Source organism: Pogoniulus pusillus, chromosome 30 (assembly GCF_015220805.1).
Source record: "Pogoniulus pusillus isolate bPogPus1 chromosome 30, bPogPus1.pri, whole genome shotgun sequence".
Taxonomy (NCBI): Eukaryota; Metazoa; Chordata; class Aves; order Piciformes; family Lybiidae; genus Pogoniulus; species Pogoniulus pusillus.
Genome location: NC_087293.1, coordinates 14966182 through 14985058, shown reverse-complemented (window position 1 = coordinate 14985058; position 18877 = coordinate 14966182).

Here is an 18877-nt window from a genome sequence, read left to right as displayed (position 1 = left end):
TCTGCTTTTTGCTTTATGGGTGACCTGCTTCAGAAGCAGCCATTGCAGGCCAGTGGAGAACATACCTTGATGCAACATTAATAAGAACAAAGAGGCTTAAATGATAGAAATAGAAGTCAGTGTCACACATTGGTAGTTTTCTTCTCCGTTTGGCAGATCTGTGGTGGATGAAATTGTATGTGAAGGGATGAAGAAGGAGAGACTTGGATAGGAATGGTAGTATTTGATCCAGGATAATGAATCATAGAATCAACCAGGTTGGAAGAGACCTCCAAGATCATCCAGTCCAACTTAGCACCCAGCCCTGGCCATCAACCAGACCATGGCACTAAGTGCCCCAGCCAGGCTTTACCTGAGCACCTCCAAGGACAGTGACTCCACCACCTCCCTGGGCAGCCCATTCCAATGCCAATCACTCTCTCTGACAACAACTTCCTCCTAACATCCAGCTTAGACCTTCCCTGGCACAACTTGAGACTGTGTCCCCTTGTTCTGTTGCTGGGTGCCTGCCAGAAGAGCCCAACCCCACCTGGCTACAGCCTCCCTTCAGGCAGTGAAGGGAAGAAGAAGAAGACAGATCCATGCAGAGATTTGTTTTATTTGCCTTTTTGGCAGTTAGCATTAGTAATATTGCATCTGGGGAGATGAAGCTGCCAGGGGTAGTAATATTATTGCTTTTCATAGAATCATAGAATGTCAGGGGCTGGAAGGGACCTCAAAAGATCATCTGGTCCAGCCTCCCTGCCAGAGCAGGATCACGCAGAGCAGATCACACTGGAAATGCATCCAGATGGTTCTTGACTCCACAACCCCCCTGGGTAGCCTGTTCCAGTGCTCTGTCACTCTCACAGGGAAAATATTCTTCCTCAGTTTCACATGGAACCTTCTATGCCTCCGTTTCTACCCACTGCCCCTTGTCTTGTCACTGGGCATCACTCAGCAGAGCCTGGCTCCAGCCTCCTGGCACTCACCCCTTACCTATTTGTAAAGATGAATGAGGTCACCTCTCAGTCTCCTCCTCTCCCAGCTAACAAACCCCAGCTCCCTCAGGCTGTCCTCATAAGGAAGATGTTCAGCTTCCTTAATCATTTTTGGGATGGTTTCTTCAGCCCTAATAACAAGGTCTGGAATCAGTGAGAGCTGTGGGGACTCAGCACCTCTGGAGATGCTCTCATATGCACTTCTAATCAACTAAACGTTTAGGCACCCAATGTGAGGAGCCCAGGGCAAGAAGAGTTTGTTTTAGTGCTGCAAGGTGGAAAGGGAGCTGCTCTGACTGTTGCATAGCTGCATTGCTCAATATGTCTGTGACCTCATTGCTGTCTACAACTACCTGAAGGGAGGCTGTAGCCAGGTGGGGGGTGGCCTCTTCTCCCAGGCAACCACCACTAGAACAAGGGGAAAGAGTCTCAAGTTGTGCTGGGGGAGGTGTAGGCTGGATGTTAGGAGGAAGCTGTTGGCAGAGAGAGTGATTGGCATTGGAATGGGCTGCCCAGGGAGGTGGTGGAGGCACCATCCTTGGAGATGTTGAAGCCAAGCCTGACTGGGACACTTAGTGCCATGGTCTGGTTGATTGGTCAGGGCTGGGTGCTAGGTTGGGCTGGCTGAGCTTGGAGCTCTCTTCCAACCTGGTTGATTCTATGATTCTATGACTGCCAGATCAAGTCAGATGTTACTGGGGAGATGCCATCTTGCCTGTCATTGCCTCCCTCAACCAGTAACTGGGATAGGGTTGTGTGGCACCAGTCAGATGTTACCAGTCCCTGTTGTTGTTTTTCAGAGACTCACAGAATTGTGGAATGGTTTTGCTTGGAAGAGACCTTAAAGATCATCCAGTTCCAATCCTCTTACCATGGACAGGGACACCTTCTTCTAGATCAGCTTGCTTAAGGCCTCATCCAGCCTGGTATTGAACACCTCCAGGGAGGGGGCATCCATGACCTCTCTGGGCAACCTGTTCCAATGTCTCATCACCCTCACTGGAAAGGATTTCTTCCTGATCTCTGATCTAAATCTGCCCTCCTCAAGTTTAAATCAATTCCCTCTCATCCCATCATAAAAAGCCCTTTTTGAACTAAGTTTTCTAGGCATTGCCTAGGAACTTAAACTCCTTTAGCATTCCAGGTAGACACCCTTCCCATAAAGAATTTCTTCCTAATCTTCAGTCTAAATCTGCCTTCTTCCAGCTTAAAGCCATTGCTCCTCATCCCATCACTATGTCGCTCCTGGTTCCTTTTCTAACCCATCCTGTGGCTCACAGCACCACTGATGTCCTTTCTCTCACTTGCTTCATCCAAAAAAAGCCCATGTTTGCCTGCCTGCTTTGAGTGGGGTTGGAAGAAGGGACCCCAGTGATTCCCAGATGGGGTTCAAATCTCAGACCTGTCTGCTGGAAGGGCTGATGGGTGGCTTTATAGAATCACAGAATCACCCAGGTTGGAAGAGACCTCCAAGCTCAGCCAGTCCAACCTAGCACCCAGCCCTAATCAATCAACCAGACCATGGCACTAAGTGCCCCAGCCTGGCTTGGCTTCAACACCTCCAGGGATGGTGACTCCACCACCTCCCTGGGCAGCCCATTCCAATGCCAATCACTCTCTCTGACAACAACTTCCTCCTAACATCCAGCCTAGACCTCCCCTGTCACAACTTGAGACTGTGTCCCCTTGTTCTGTTGCTGCTTGCCTGCCAGAAGAGCCCAACCCCACCTGGCTACAGCCTCCCTACAGGCAGCTGCAGGCAGCAATGAGCTCTACCCTGAGCCTCCTCTTCTGCAGGCTGCACACCCCCAGCTCCCTCAGCCTCTCCTCACAGGGCTGTGCTCCAGGCCCCTCCCCAGCCTTGCTGCCCTGTTCTGGACACCTTCCAGCACCTCAACATCTCTCCTGAATTGAGGAGCCCAGAACTGGACACAGCACTCAAGGTGTGGCCTGAGCAGTGCTGAGTTCAGGGGTAGACTAGCCTTCCTTGTCCTACTGGCCACACTGTTCCTGATCCAAACCAGGATGCCATTGGCTCTCTTGGCCACCTAGGCACACTGCTGTCTCATGGCCTGCTCTGCCAAGCCCTCAGGAGAGGGAAGAGACTGCTGAGGGCTACAGGGCCTTAAATCACTTGAAGCATCATCTTGCAACAGCTTGAGTGCAAACCGAGATGGTTTGCCTTGCATTTGTCCTAAATATCTGTTGAAGTATACAACAGCCTGAATATTTACACCAGGGTTTGATGCAAACAGGGTTTGGTAGGTTGGTTACCGTGGATCAGCTGAGATGTGGTAGCTCAGAGCACTCTGGGCTGGTCCATCTTCTTTACTCAGCTACATAATCCCAGCTGCTTCTTGCTTTGATCAGAGGCAGAGAACTTGTTTCTGGTCTTGCTGGAATTCAGACAGTTCTGCTCTGATGTAAATTCACTGCCTGTCAGCAAGCTGCCCTGATTTGACATCATGCAAATGACACAAGAGTTGGGACTGAAAGGTAGGAGCAGCCTGATGGATGATGTTTGGCCAGTGTGGCTGCTGTGAGCTGGCTGGCCCCAGCTCAGCTTGTTGCAGCTGCGGTAGAAACCCACCAGGGCTGGTGGCATTTCATGCATTTCACAATGCTTTGCCAGTGGTAAGTGTCCTGGTGGCAGCTCTGTAAGGAGAGCAAAGCAAGTATTCAGATGAATGCTGCTTTTTTTTTTGGATGAAGCAAGTGAGGGAAAGGACATCAGTGATGCTGTGAGCCACAGGGTAGAAAAGGAACTAGGAGTGACGTAGTGATAGCATGAGGGACAGTGGCTTTAAGCTGGAAGAAGGCAGAGTTAGACTGAAGATTAGAAAGAAATTCTTTATGGGAAGAGTGGTGAGACTCTGGAACAGATTACCCAGGGAGGTTGTGGATGCCCCCTCCCTAGAGGTGTCCAAGACCAGGTTGGACGAGGTCTTGGTCAAACTGGGGATGGGTAGTTTGAAAAAGAGGAGGTTGAGGGAAGACCTCATTGCTGTCTACAGCTACCTGAAGGGATGTTGTGGAGAGGCTGCTGCTGGGCTCTTCTCACAGGTATTTGGAGACAGAATGAGGGGGAATGGCCTCCAGCTGAGGCTGGAGAGGTTTAGATTGGACAGTGGGAAAATTTTTGATGGAGAGAGTGGTCAAGGACTGGAATGAGTCATGAACCCTGGATGTGTTTAAGGGTGGTATGGATGTAGTGCTTGGGGATCTGGTGTAAGGTCAGTCTTGCAGAGTAGGATTCTAGGTTGGACTTGGTGATCCTGAGTCTCTTTTCCAACCTGGATGTTTCTGTGGTGCTGTGATTCTGTGAAACCCTAGTGGAAGGTGCCCTTGCCCATGATGGCAGAGGTAGATCTAGATGATCTTCAAGGTCCCTTCCAGCTCAAACCATTCCATGATTCTGCGAAGGTGGATTTCCTTTCTGCTTGCTGGGGTTTCTGCTGCAGCTCCTGAACACACCATCCTGAAGCCCTGCCAAGGCAGCAGAGAGCCAGAGGTGTCCCTGTGCCCTGAGCTAAAGCTCCCACCATTGGCTGACTCCAGAGCAGCAGACGTGGGCGGCAGGTTGGAGCTGGCAGAGCGGCGGCATGTGTGGTGCCGCCAGCCCGTGCCTCGTGGCACCGGTGACGCAGAGCTGCACCAGCAGCCCGCAGAAGCTGTGTCACCCATCCCTGGAAAGGTGACCGCGTGGGAGTGTTGAGCAAGATCCCCAAGCCTAGGGGAATGTAAAACTCTCTTCCCTTCCTGTCTGTGCCCTCTGCGTGCGCGTGGGAAGGAGTGGTGAGCTCGCCCTGTCTCCGTTTGCTCCCTCCTGGGGAAGGTTGGGGAGCTGGGGACTTGCCGTGCCCCCTTCTCTCCCAACGCCCCAACATCAACACCCTCTGATCTATGGTATCTTGGAGAGTTTGCAGCTCTTGTGTGGAGATGGAGGCTGAGTAAGGGCCCCCCAGTGGATTGGGAATCGGGCCTGTGGGTCTCCCGTGTCAAGTGAGTCATAATGTATTAGATCCGAGGACTTCCCCCACGGGTGTTTAGTCTCAACAAACCCAACTAATTCAGATTTAACTTAGCTCTTAATATGCTACATTGCTGAGTCTTCTAATTAATGCCACATGTTGCAGTCAGCTGTCAGACTGAATAAATGTTTACAAAGCTATTAATGTCCTGTATTTGTAAACCAGACCAGCTCCTTTTTGGAAATCATGTGGTATGTGTTTTCCCCTCAAAGATGAAAAAAAGTTTGTTTAGCAATAATGGAGACTTTATTTTATTATTTATGGGGTTTTTTTTGCAGCAACAGCCACTTCCCAGGAACCCATTGCTGACTTTTCTTGGGCCTCAGCCATTATCCCAGGGAAGGGACACAGGGAAAGGCGCTGCCTTCGAAGTGGAGACACCAAACTGAGCTGCTCCAACATCTTGCTGTGGTAAGGCTGGTAAGGACCAGCAAGCTCTGTGCTTGGAATGAGGCAGAGCCTCTGCATGGGTTGCAGCTCTTTCCTGGCCCCAGCTGCTGTGCACGCCAGGACCTGGCCTTCCCCCTTGCTTCCGCTGCCACGTGAACAGGGACACCCAGCCCCAGCTGAGAGAGCAGGGAAGGAGATGTGTCACCAAGCAGTCTGCAGGCCATCTGCCTTCTGCTCAGGGGCCCTCTCGGGGATGGGGACACAGGCTAGCCCCTGCCATCCCTGCATGGCCAGCACTTACCTGGCATGGGGACAGGGACACAGGCTAGCCCCTGCCATCCCTGCATGGCCAGCACTTCCCTGGCATGGGAACGGGGACACAGGCTAGCCCCTGCCATCCCTGCATGGCCAGCACTTACCTGGCATGGGGACAGGAACACAGGCTGGCCACTGTCATCCCCACATGGCCAGCACTTACCTGGCATGGGGACAGGGACACAGGCTGGCCACTGTCATCCCCACATGACCATCACTTCTCTGGCATGGGGACAGGGACACAGGCTAGCCCCTGCCATCCCTGCGTGGCCAGCACTTACCTGGCACAGGGATGGGGCAACTGAGGTGGTGGGATCATGGAGGTGGGAGATGGTTTCTTCTCCCTGGAGCTGCTTCTGAATGGATTGCTCTGTACAAGTTCATGTTTTCTGCCTCCTTTGGGGATTTTTAGTGTGTGCTGAGTTTATTCCTGAGACTCCAGCTTTCTTCTGTTGGGATTTGTACTCTTCTGTTGGGATTGGTACTCTTCTGTTGGGATTGGTACACTTTTATTTCGTCTCTAATTTGCTGCACAAACCATAGCAGATGCCAAAGCACTTGGAAAGCTTAGAGAGAGTGAAACTGGGATCTGCACACTGCCACCAGCTCCTGTGTCCCTATAGGCAAGACATTAGGCTCAGAGATTTAGGCATGATGTCCTGGTTGGGAGTATTTAACCCTGAGCTGGACCTCCAAAAAATTATATGCATACATATTTATCTTTGTGGCACTCTGTGCATCTCCTGCCTCTAAAACAGGGCTGATGAGGGTGACAGATCAGGATAGTGTAGGGGAGCAGGATGGCTGTGACAGATGTTACAGCAGGGATCCTGCCCTTTGGTGCATGACTGAAGGTAGCAAACCCATGCAGTGAGGTGGCCCAGATAGCTGCTGAGCTCTCAGCTCATTTCATGTGCAGGTACTTTAGGGATGAAGACTTCCCATCAGCTCTAGGAAGGAGTATGAAATGGGAGATGGGATTTGGTATCTCCAAGAAGCTGAAATTGCCTTTGATGTGCTGATTCCCTGCCTGCCTGCCTACGTGTTGGAAAGGAGAGGGTGTTGAGGGTGGAAGATGAAGCATCCCTGTGGTGGGGCTGTGCAGCCAGGCTGTGGGTTCATCCTGCCTTCCAGTACTGTGGCCATCAGTCTGGACTTGGCTGCAGTGTGCTCCAGCTTGTTTGCAGTGAACTAAGAACTGAAATTACAGTATCACAGAATGTTAGGTGTTGGGAGAGACCTCTGGAGATCATTGAGTCCAACACTCCTGCCAAAGCAGGACCACCTAGGGCAGGCTTCCCAGGAACACATCCAGGTGGCTTCGGAAGAATCTCCAGAGGAGTGTCCATATTGCCTCTCCTTGGGAGAATACTCCTGCTAGTGGGCTAGCACTGTGTGCCCAGGTGTCAGCTGCTTAATTCCCCAGCTTGGTGTGCCCCCAGTAGAGGTGGCAAGGGCTAATGGTAGCACCTCCCAGAGCCCCACACTGGTGGAGAGAAGAGAAGCGAAACAATCTGGCTTTTAATTGAGGACCAAGTCTACAGTGCAGGATGCCTTCAGGACCAGGGTTTGAGCTGCTGCCCTGAGTTGCAAACCTACATCTTGCCCTCACCTAAGTCACTGCTGAAGCCAAGCACACACACCTGCTCCTGTCACGGAGCCCTGTCTTCCCCATCTTTAATCCCCTTCTCCTCAGCCTGCCCAGCCAGTGGGAAGTGTGTTCGCAAAGTTAAACTTCCCTCATTAGGTAGAACATTCCTCTTTTTAACCTCTTTAACCTGCAGCATTCCCATTGGGAGGGCCCTGTCTCCATACTTCTCAACTGCTCTTAATTAGATTGGGCATTTCTTGCCTCCACTGTATATTTACAATTTAGGAACAGGAAAAAATACAGCCTGCACTTAAGGGCTTTCTTCCCTTCATTTGCTTCCCATGCTTGATAAGTTGGACAGCAGGAGGTGGAAATTTTAAAGCCCAGAGGAGCAGAACTTGTCTGGGAGGAGAATCTGATGTGGTTTAGATCATTCTTTAGGCAGGGCTGATTTCATATCTTGATGGATTTTTACATCAGCTCTCCCTCTTTTGATTTCTTTCCTCTGCTGCGCGGCTGTGCCTGCGTGCACACACACACACACACACACGACTCTTATTGTCTGCCTTTTGCTCTTCTTCTGCCATCAGCCTTTTAATATTATTATTGTTGATGCCTTTTCATTCCTGATGCCAAACTTGATTTGAAGATCACAGGGCTGAGGGTTTCATTTTGAGCACTGTAGACAGAAAACTGAAGTCCTAAGTGACTGGAGCCCTCGGCCAATCTAATTGTTATTGACATTTGTGTCTGATTGTTCATCAAGGGGGGTTTGACTTGCAGGCCAAACCATTCTATTACCAGGGTTCCTTTCAGCCTTTTCTCTAGCAAAAACACCCCACCCCAGTCAGCAGCAGAAGAATCAATGGCAATATCTTTAGATGGCCATCTAGCTGGGCATGAGAAGGGGGAGGCAAAGACAGAGGAGATCATGCATGTGCCGTTTGTGCCAGCAAAAGCTTGGGGAGACAGCCGGATTGTGTTACAGAGGGAAAAAGGATCTCATTAAAGGGCTCCCGTTTTCATGGCAAGGTGAAGGAGGCAGAGGAAGGAGGGGCTGGCAGGGCTAATTATATTAAGGTCATTTCACCTGTCAAAACTTTCCCTTTAGTGCTGTCCCTGGTGCCCTGGGATAACATCCAGATTTGTCCTGAATGGCGTCTCTGTTCCTGCTTCGGAGCCTTGACCGCTGGATCGTGAAGTGAGCCGAATGAAAGGAGCCCCAAAGGCACCCTCTTGCTGTCTTTTCACCTCCTGTTCTCCTTTGATTTTGCTTTTCTCCCCATCTTGAGTTTCACAGTGGGTAGTGATGAAGCCCTGCTGTGCTGCTCACTCAGAGCCTGCTGGCACCCCAAGCACCCCAAGTCCCACAGCTCGCATTCAGCCAGGTCCTCATCTCCGTGCCCTTTCAAACCCATTTACACCCTGCTGCAATGCCAATTCATCCCCCTTGAAAGCTCTCCTCTGGAGCAGAGAGGGATGGAGTGAGGCTCATTTTGCTCATTAGTCTAATGATGGAAGCCAGAACGATGCAGACACAGGGGAATCAAAAGAGAAACAAGGGCAATATTCTGTTTACTCATTTGAAAGAGGTGAGGGGGTGGCTGGTGAACCAGAGTGTCCTCATCCCAGTGATGAACCCTCGAATTACCTGCCCTCCTTGAGGGGATTGCTCCAAATCATTAAGATATTTCATTTTCCAGGAGCTGGGAGGGGTGGGGGGGACACAAAGGCAAATTTCTGCAGTTGATCTTTCTCACAAGGTAGGTGGAAGCTGTGCAGATGGCCTTGCTTTGCTCACAGGTAGAAGTAACTGGGAGGAGCACAATAAGGTCCTTTCATGGTCACACAGGTTATTGTTGTCTCCACGGAAACAGAGCAGAAATTTCAGAGATCAAAGGGTTCCCCACCAAAAGTTGCTACCTAAATGCGTTGGGTAGAACAAAAGAGAAAGCAGGTGAGGAAGAAGAGCATCAAATTCATGTAGCCTTCAGCAGCCAGCTCAGCGTGTCACATTTGTCCTGCTGAAGGAGCACTGCTGGAGTTGAGATGGATTTGGGCTAACCATACCCTGCCTTTGAGAGATGCTCAGGAGCAGCAATGAGTCATGGACAGTTGTGATGTATGATAGAATTTGAGAGGCCTGGAGCACAGCCCTGTGAGGAGAGGCTGAGGGAGCTGGGGGTGTGCAGCCTGCAGCAGAGGAGCCTCAGGGCAGACCTTATTGCTGTCACAACTACCTGAAAGGAGGCTGTAGCCAGGTGGGGTTGGTCTCTTCTCCAGGGACAGCGACTCCACCACCTCCCTGGGCAGCCCATTCCAATGCCAATCACTCTCTCTGACAACAACTTCCTAACAACATCCAGCCTAGACCTCCCCTGGCACAGCTTGAGACTGTGTCCCCTTGTTCTGTCACTGGCTGCCTGGCAGCAGAGCCCAACCCCATCTGGCTACAGCCTCCCTTCAGGGAGCTGCAGACAGCAATGAGCTCTGCCCTGAGCCTCCTCTGCTGCAGTCTGCACACCCCCAGCTCCCTCAGCCTCTCCTCACAGGGCTGTACTCCAGGCCCCTCATCAGCTTCATTGTCCTTCTCTGGACATGTTCCAGTATCTCAACATCTCTGTTGAATTGAGGAGCCCACAACTGGACACAGCACTCAAGGTCCTTTGGATGTGGTGCTTAGGGATATGGTTTAAGGTGAATCTTCTAGAGGAGGGTTATAGGTTGGACTTGGTGATCCTGAGGGGCTTTTCCAACCTGGATGTTTCTGTGATTCTGTGATCCCTACTCTACTAAAATATTCCTTTGAAGCCAGTCCAGCTTGTTAACACAAAAACAATCTTGCAGAGTTGCAAGAAATATCTTCCCTTTTTTCTAGGCTGATCTGCAACTTGGGCCTTGGGAAGGATGAATGAATGAGTTGAAATGTTCTTTCAGAAAAGGACATGCCAGAGTGGTGATTACACCAAGGGCAGTGGGAAACAAAAATATGTGCTAGGGCTGGCACTTGAGTATCCATCCTTGGCTTTGCTTCTGCCAGGTGTTCCTTCTGTCCCAGGGAAACAGGGATGGAGACAAGCCTCCTGAGGCAGTGAGGTTTCCAGTGCAGTAACCTGAATCATTTTGAAGAGCAGAAGTGAGAGACAAAGCAGGGTATTGTAGGCAGCAGAGGTTGAATAAGAAGACCCCTGGGAGCCCAGCCACTTCTCCCTTTAATCTGATCAGCAAGCAGCATTCTTGTAATTCCCTCCAGGTCACTCTGAATTCCTGTAGTTTCTCAGCCAGGTTGAAGCCTTCCCCTTCAATATTAAATAATCTGCAGGCTTAGAAAAAGGAGCAGAGCAAGAGCAGTGCAAGGCTCAGCTCAGTTTCTGTCAGAACCCAACAGGAATCTGCTGTGTCCTTCTCCCACTGCCTCTAAAGCTTAATATTTTGAAGTTACTTTGTGTTGTGCTCTCTGCTTCTAAAACCCTTTACAAGGTCGTTCTCAGAGGATGTCTTGTGGTGTATTTAACATAACAGATACTGAGTGCAGCACCCATGTGATAAACCTGCTGGCTTTATTTTTTTTCTGGCTTAATTAGAGTCACAGAATCAGTCAGGGTTGGAAGGGACCACAAGGAGCAGCCAGTTCCAACCCCCCTGCCATGCCCAGGGACACCCTAGAGCAGGCTGCCCACAGCCTCAGCCAGCCTGGCCTTAAACACCTCCAGGAATGGGGCCTCAACCACCTCCCTGGGCAACCCCTGCCAGGCTCTCACCACTCTCATGCTCAACAACTTCCTCCTCACCTCCAGGCTGACTCTCTCCACCTCCAGCTTTGCTCCATTCCCCCCAGTCCTGTCGCTCCCTGACAGCCTCAAAAGTCCCTCCCCAGCTTTTCTGTATCCCACTTCAGATCCTGGAAGGCCACAAGGTCACCTGGGAGCCTCCTCTTCTTCAGACTGAACAATCCTTACTCTTTCAGTCTGTGCTCACAGCAGAGCTGCTGCAGCCTCTGAGCATCCTCCTGGTCCTGCTCTGGACACACTCCAGCATCTCCACATCCTTCTTGCAATGGGTGCTGAATTCAGGTGAAGCAACACTTTCTGCTCTTTTCCAAAGGGATGAGAATTACACAGCCTCAGGCAGCTTGGAGAACATTGGTGTCTCTATTTGGTCAGGTACACAGGTGTGGCATTGTGGCTGCTGACAGCTAATCACAGCCTCCTCTCTGACTGCCTGCTGTAGCGCTGGGTGGTTTGTGAAAGAACCTGTGAAGAGGGAAAAGGAGCCTTATCTATGCATGTATCCAAAGCATTGCCCTTAGAGAAATGCACCCTGAAACCTTCTCTCTCAGAGCTGAGATGGAAATGCAGCTAAGGATAGATTCCCTACAAGAGTCACAGAATGGTTTGGGTTGGAAGGGACATTTAAAGGTCGTTCAGTCCAAACCGCTGCAGACAGCAGGGACATCTGCAACTAGAGGAGGCTGCTCAGAGCCTCAGACAACCTGACCTGGAATGATTCCAGGGATGGAGCATCTCCCACTTCCCTGGGCAACCTGTGACAGTGTTTGACCACCCTCACAGTAAAGAATGTGTTCCTAGTATCTAATCTAAATCGGTCCCCTTTCCATTTAAAGCAATTTACCTCTTGTCCTATCACTGCCTGCCTGTGTAAGAAGTCTGTCCCCATCTTTCTGATCATCCCTTTAAGCACTTAAAGGCTTCCAGAAGATGTCCTTGGAGCCTTCTGCTCTCCAGACTGAACAACTCCAACTTTCCCAACCTGTCCTCAGGGCAGAATCACTGAATGGCAGGGGCTGGAAGGGACCTTGAAAGCCGATCCAGTCCAACCCCCCCTGCCAGAGCAAGATCACCTATACCAGATCACACAGGAACACATCCAGGTGGGTTTTGAATATCTCCAGAGAGGGAGACTCCACAACCTCCCTGGGCAGCCTGTTCCAGTGCTCTGTCACCCTCACAGTGAAAACATTCCTTACCATGTTTACATGAAACTTCCTGTGCCTCAAGTCTACCTCCTTCTCACCAGGCAGAGGAATTACTGCCTGGTAGTAGTGTTATTCCACATGGAAAAGCCTTCTGCTGCACAATTTGCTCTGCTTGTGCCCTCACAAGTCTGCCAAAACCCCCATTTGATGAGTGAAGGTCAATCCACAAAGAGGTTTTGTTCTCTGAATGAGGAGAGGCTGAGGGAGCTGGGGGTGTGCAGCCTGCAGAAGAGGAGGCTCAGGGCAGAGCTCATTGCTGTCTGCAACTACCTGAAGGGAGGCTGTAGCCAGGTGGGGTTGGGCTCTGCTGCCAGGCACCCAGCACCAGAACAAGGGGACACAGTCTCAAGTTGTGCCAGGGGAAGTCTAGGCTGGATGTTGTTAGGAAGTTGTTGTCAGAGAGAGTGATTGGCACTGGAATGGGCTGCCCAGGGAGGTGGTGGAGTCTCCAGTCCCTGGAGGTGTTGAAGCCAAGTCTGGCTGGGGCACTTAGTGCCATGGTCTGGTTGGTTGGATAGGGCTGGGTGCTATTTTGGGCTGGCTGAGCTTGGAGCTCTCTTCCAACCTGCTTGATTCTGTTCTGTTCTCTTGGGGAGGAGGCAAAGCTTTCAAAGGCTGGAAAGGGACAGCAAGGTTGGCTTTCTTCACATGCCATGTGTGTTGCATCTTGGGGGCATAGTACAGCCCACAGACACAGAATGGGGCAGGAGGATGAATCAAGAGAATTGAAGCTACTTTTCCCTCCCTCAGTGGGGAAAATGAAAACAGGGAGTTCCTTGTTCCTGCTGCCCCAGGAAAGCCTTGACTTCAGTGATTGGTAACTGCAGCCTCATTGTGAAACTCCACGAAACTTCACTGAGGATTTTCAGTTCTGCTGAAAAGATGAGAGTACTTTGAGAAGTGAAGTGTTGCTCTTCTTCTGAGAACTTGCTTTGGAAAGAGAACACATTTGCTTCCAAAACATACCGAAGGAGCCTTCTCGCCATGGAAGTGCATTGCCTGAGAACTCCAATGACAGGAGGTCACTGGCTTCCTTTTATCAATAACTTTGAAGTCTTGTCCTAGTTTTCTAATTTAGATTCTTGTGATAAGAGGTTCTCAGCTTGGGCAAAAGCCAAGCCCCTCTCCCTCTAATAGGCTGGGAACAGAGCTACCGGTAGCAGTTCCACTTTTGAAGATGGGCCAGGTCTTAAAAGCAGCTGCGGGGACTCCACAGAGACAAACCTCAAGGCTTTGGTCTGCTTGACATCTCACCCAGCTCTTGGACCCAAATGCATGGGCTTCATGTTGGATTTGGTCTTTAAAAGCACAGTGCTGTTGCTTTGTTCCTGGGCTCTGCCATGCTGCCAGCCTGGACAGGTTTCACTTTGCCAGAGCTCTTTAGGTACTTTGATTTCCCTCCTGGTGCAGTGTGGTCAGGTACCAGTCCCCACCTCATCTGCTCCCAAAAGCTTGTGAGAGTTTCATATAAGGAGATGGAGAATTAAATGAACAGCTTACAGTTGGCCTTACTTCTGTGTAAGTGCCCCTGGGAATGAGCCAGCCCTGGGCAAACCCCAACCTGGGTCTCATCCAAGTCTGACTGACAGCGATCTGTGGCCAGGAATGGGGAACTGGACATTTGTAGACAGTGTCTGGTTTCTACTAGAGTCCAGCACTTCCAACCACCCAACAGTAAGTAGTCTTGGGGAAGGTGGGTAGGTATGAAGCCTACCACCCCTCTTGTCTAATGGGACACTAGAAAAGAGCTTGAAAGTGGTTCCCCTGCTCTGAGAACCAAGGAGGCTGCTACTTGAGTGCAGTACGTGCACAAAGTCTGCCAGATGCTTCAGCAATAAGCAAAAATGGAATCCTTGCATTCAGGAGAGCTCTCTGGTAGCCTGGACCATCCCACCTATCACAAGTGGTTGTACTGAGCATTCAGATCTGCCCAGGAGAATGAAGGTGCTGAGTCTTAAGGAAAAATATAGTTTGAGGGTACTGGAGCATCTGGATCAGGCTGCCCAGAGAAGGTGTAGAATCTCCTCCTCTGGAGATGTTCCAAACCTACCTTAACTTGTTCCTGTGCAACCTGATCTAGGCTAATCTGCTTTAGCAAGGGGGTTGGGCTCAGTGATACCCAGAGGTCACTTCCACCCTCTGCCTTGCTGGGATTCTGTGGGTCATTTGTGCCAGTGCCACAGCTCCAAGAGCAGACAGGGATCATCTGGGGGTGCTGAGCTGGTTGAGCACTGCTGCGAGCCTGAGTGAGCCATCTCTGCTCTCACATGCTGTGGGTGCAGAGCAGGACCTGAGCCCTGAAAGCTACATTTCATTTAGTAATTAGTTAGTGACTCTTGACCCCAGGCAGCTTCAGCACACTGATAATAACAAGATTGCAGCCCCTGTATCCGTTATCCTCCCTGCCCTTACCACTCTTCATTCCATTACTGAAATCTCTTCCAACAAAGACAGGGGCTGCTGGCAGGGCAGGGACAAAACAGCTTTCTCCTCATGGACTGGGTCTATTTCCTGCAGACTTAGCACTTAGGTGTTCCCTATCTCTGCAGCAGCTCTTTGCCCCACAGTACTGCACCTCACATAAGCTGCGCATCCAACCACTGAGATGTGAATCATTTGAGACTCCTCCACTGCCTTCCCATGAGGTCCTCTGTAGGCTCCAGATGAATAGGGCATCAACTTGCCAGAGTGGGAAGGAAGTGGGATATGGCTGTGTGGGTCCCAGCAAACAGGCACAGCACTGATCAGGACCTGACTGTGATGGTTCCTAGGCCCAAGTAGCGGTACCAGCTGTGCCAGCTGCCTGGGGAGGCTTGGCATCAAAGAGGTAAGCTGGGAGCTGCTGTTAGCCTGCTTTCCATGCTGGGTGGAGGTGCTTTGACCCTCAGGATGTTTCTAATCATTTGTTGGAAGATTTTGAGAGCTCCTAGGGTAATGGAGAGGCCTCAATAAGTGTTTCCTAGCTGAAGGCATCTAGGAATGTGCCTTAGCTGAACCTTGTGTCAAGAACAGAGCTTGTGCCAAGTGCTTGAGTGGTTCCTTGGTGGCTCTGGGTCTTGGTGGCTGGCAGCTCCAAGCCTGTTGGAGTTTGCACCAAGTGCTGTGGAATTTGGAGTGAATCACAGAATGTTACAGGTTGGAAGGGAGCTCCAGAGATGATTGTGTCCAAAAGCTGTGGATGTTTCTCCTAAACCATCAGTTACTGCCTAATAACAGTGGGGTGAGCTTCACCTTTCAGGGTAGACATCACACCTCCTTTGTGGCTTGAGCAGGGAATGAGTCCCTGCTGCTTCTCTTTGCTTGGAAGTTCAGCAGATGCTCCTGACAAACCAACATCACTCTTCTAAGTAGGAAAAACTGGAAGGAAGAGCATGGCTTCCCTGCTTGACCTCAGAGTTGGTCTGATCTAGGGGAACTGTGTAAGGAGTTAGTCCAGAATTCTTCCAAGTGATGGCAGTGCCTCTAGGATTCACAAAATGATGACTGTGGAGGAAGGTGGGAGGAAGGGTCAAAAACTGAATGACCTGGGTGGTTGAGGCTCTGCCTGAGGGCATCCCAGCTCTGACATCACCCATGGCTTCCAGCTGCAAAGGATGCTGCATGGCTGCCTGTTGCACAGCATTACTGCTAACTCACCTATCTCCCCATGAGACTTTGGAACTCGGGCCCAGGATGCATGTCTCTTGCTGTGCTCCACAAGAATGCTGCTGGAGCTTCTATATAACACCCCTTCAAAGCTGTGCTGCTGTTGTCTTCCTCAGCAGTGCAGTGCAGCTGGGAGAGCCTGGAGGAGTGCAGCGCGGTGCGGGCTGGGACGGCGCGGGAGGAAAACACAATAGAGCAGGGCCAGATGTTGCCACATCAGTGGGAAAGCAGATTGGCCAAGAACTGTGGCCAGGACAAACATAATGTTGTTGTATCAGTCCAACCCTGTCTCCTGCTCTTGGCAGCTGCCTTCCCACCATCAAACTGCCTTCATCTCTCCCTTGTCCTCTCTCACCCTTTCCTTGCATCCTCTCTGTGAGACTGAAGGGGCTGCAGCAGTGCTGAAACACTGGAAGAGGTTGCCCAAGGAGGTGGTGGAGGTCCCATGCCTGGAGATATTCAAGGTCAGACTTCATGGGTTTCTGAGAAACCTGATGTGGTTTAGGATGCTCTTTCCAGTGAGGGTGGTGAGACACTGGCACAAGTTACCCAGGGAGGTTGTGGAGCACAGAATCACAGAAAGTGATTTTCGATCACTTTCTGTGATTCTGTGCTCCACAACCTCCCTGGAGGTGCTCAAGGTCAGGTTGGATAAGGCCTTGAGTGACCTGTTCTAGTGGGAGGTGTCCCTGCCTGTGTCAGGAGGGGTTTGATCTAGGTTATCTTTGAGGTGCCTTCCAACCTAAACCATGCTATGAACAAGGCAAATCATAGAATGGTTTGGTTCAGAAGGGGCCTTAAAGTTCATCTCATTCCAACCCCTCCCTGACATATTTCTCCAAACTTGATGCCCCCTGTTGATTACTGCAAGAGGCTGTTTGCACTCCTCTCCAGCACCCATGGGTACCATATCTTTGAGGAAGAGGAGGCTGAGAGGAGACCTCATTGCTGTCTACAGCTACCTGAAGGGATGTTGTGGAGAGGCTGCTGCTGGGCTCTGCTCACAGGGAATTGGAGACAGAAGAAGGGGGAATGGCCTCGAGCTGAGACTGGGAAGGTTTAGATTGGACATTAGGAAAAAAGTTTTTGACAGAGAGAGTGGCCAGGGACTGGAATGAGCTGCCCAGGGAGGTGGTGGAGTCACCCAGCCTGGATGTGCTTAAGGGTGGTTTGGATGTGGTGCTTGGGATTATGGTTTAAGGTGAATCTTGTCGAGCAGGGTTCTAGATTGGATTGGTGATCCTGAGTGGCTTCTCCAACCTGGGTGTTTCTGTGATTCTGTGATTTCTCCAAACTTGATGCCCACTGTTGATCACTGCAAGAGGCTGTTTTCACTCCTCGCCAGCACCCATGGGTATCACAAGGGAAAGAAAAGGAGAAGTCTCTGGTGGCTTGGACTGCACGTGGTTGGTGATAATGGGCTCCACTTCTCTTTCAGGGGTGATCTTATTGCTGTCTACAACTACCTGCGGGGAGGCTGTAGCCAGGTGGGGTTGGGCTCTGCTGCCAGGCAACCAGCAACAGAACAAGGGAACACAGCCTCAAGCTGTGCCAGGGCAGGTTCAGGCTGGATGTCAGGAGGAAGTTGTTGTCAGAAAGAGTGATTGGCACTGGAATGGGCTGCCCAGGGAGGTGGTGGAGTTGCCATGCCTGGAGGTGTTGTAGCCAAGCCTGGCTGGGGCACTTAGTGCCATGGTCTGGTTGATTGGCCAGAGCTGGGTGCTAGGTTGAGCTGGCTGAGCTTGGAGCTCTCTTCCAACCTGCTTGATTCTGTTCTATTTTCTTGGGGAGCAGGGAAAGCTTTCAAAGGCTGGAAAGGGACAGCAAGGTTGGCTTTCTTCACATGCCATGTGTGTTGCATCTTGGGGGCATAGTACAGCCCATAGACACAGAATGAGGCAGGAGGATGAATCAAGAGAATTGAAGCTACTTTTCCCTCCCTCAGTGGGGAAAATGAAAACAGAGAGTTCCTTATTCCCACTGCTTGGAGGTCTCTTCCAACCTGATTCTGTGATTCCTCACACCCACCCTGCAAATCTTACCCCCCCTGCAGCATGATACTTCATGAGAGCATATGGCACGATGTGATCTGATACTGCACTGTCCTTGGGGAGGGTGGGGGGGGATGTACTGAGGGGTTTCTTTTTGTTTTAAGCTGTGTAATTGGTAGGGCAAACATATCCTCTTCTAGTGGCTTTGCTTTTATTGTCGTGTTTAGGAAGTTTCTTTGCACGTCATAACATTTTGTCTGTTTTTACTGAAGCCCTTCCACGATGGAATGATTGTTTGCACAAACAGACTGACATGTTGATACAGGCTGACAACTGCCTGGCTGAGACCAAAATAAAATGTAAAGTAAACACATTTGCATAAGTTTATAATAGAGCCCAGTTCTTACCAAGTGGAGGAAATGGGGAGATGTGAACCTAAGCAGCTTATCTTGCATCTCCCCTTTCTGCTGTGCCCCTCATTCTTAACCTTTGCTCCCTGGGTGCCATGGGAGAGCTGTCTGATTTTTCCATTCACATTTTGGAACAACAGGTCCCTCTTGTAGTTCACTTCTGGTTTTGTTTTGCTTAGAAGGGAGGGCAGGGAGGAGGGAGCCTGTGCTGCTTTCCCTTCATGTGAAACTGGTTGGTCTCTCCATCCTTTTTCTTCTCGGTTACACTCTAGCAGGCTTCTGTCAATGTAGTTTCCATCACTTGGAAATCACATTGACATCCTGCTGCTCTGTGTCACAAGCATGGAGCATCACAAAACGCTGATTTGGTCCTATCTATTTCTTGAGCTGCTTTGTGGCAGGGTTGGCTTAAGGATTTTGAGACCAACGCCTCCGTTCTGCAGATGAGGAAACCAAAGCGCAGAGCGGTGACATCCTGCAGCTCTCTGGTAAAGCCAAAAGCAGGACCTGGATCATTGGATCCTCTTC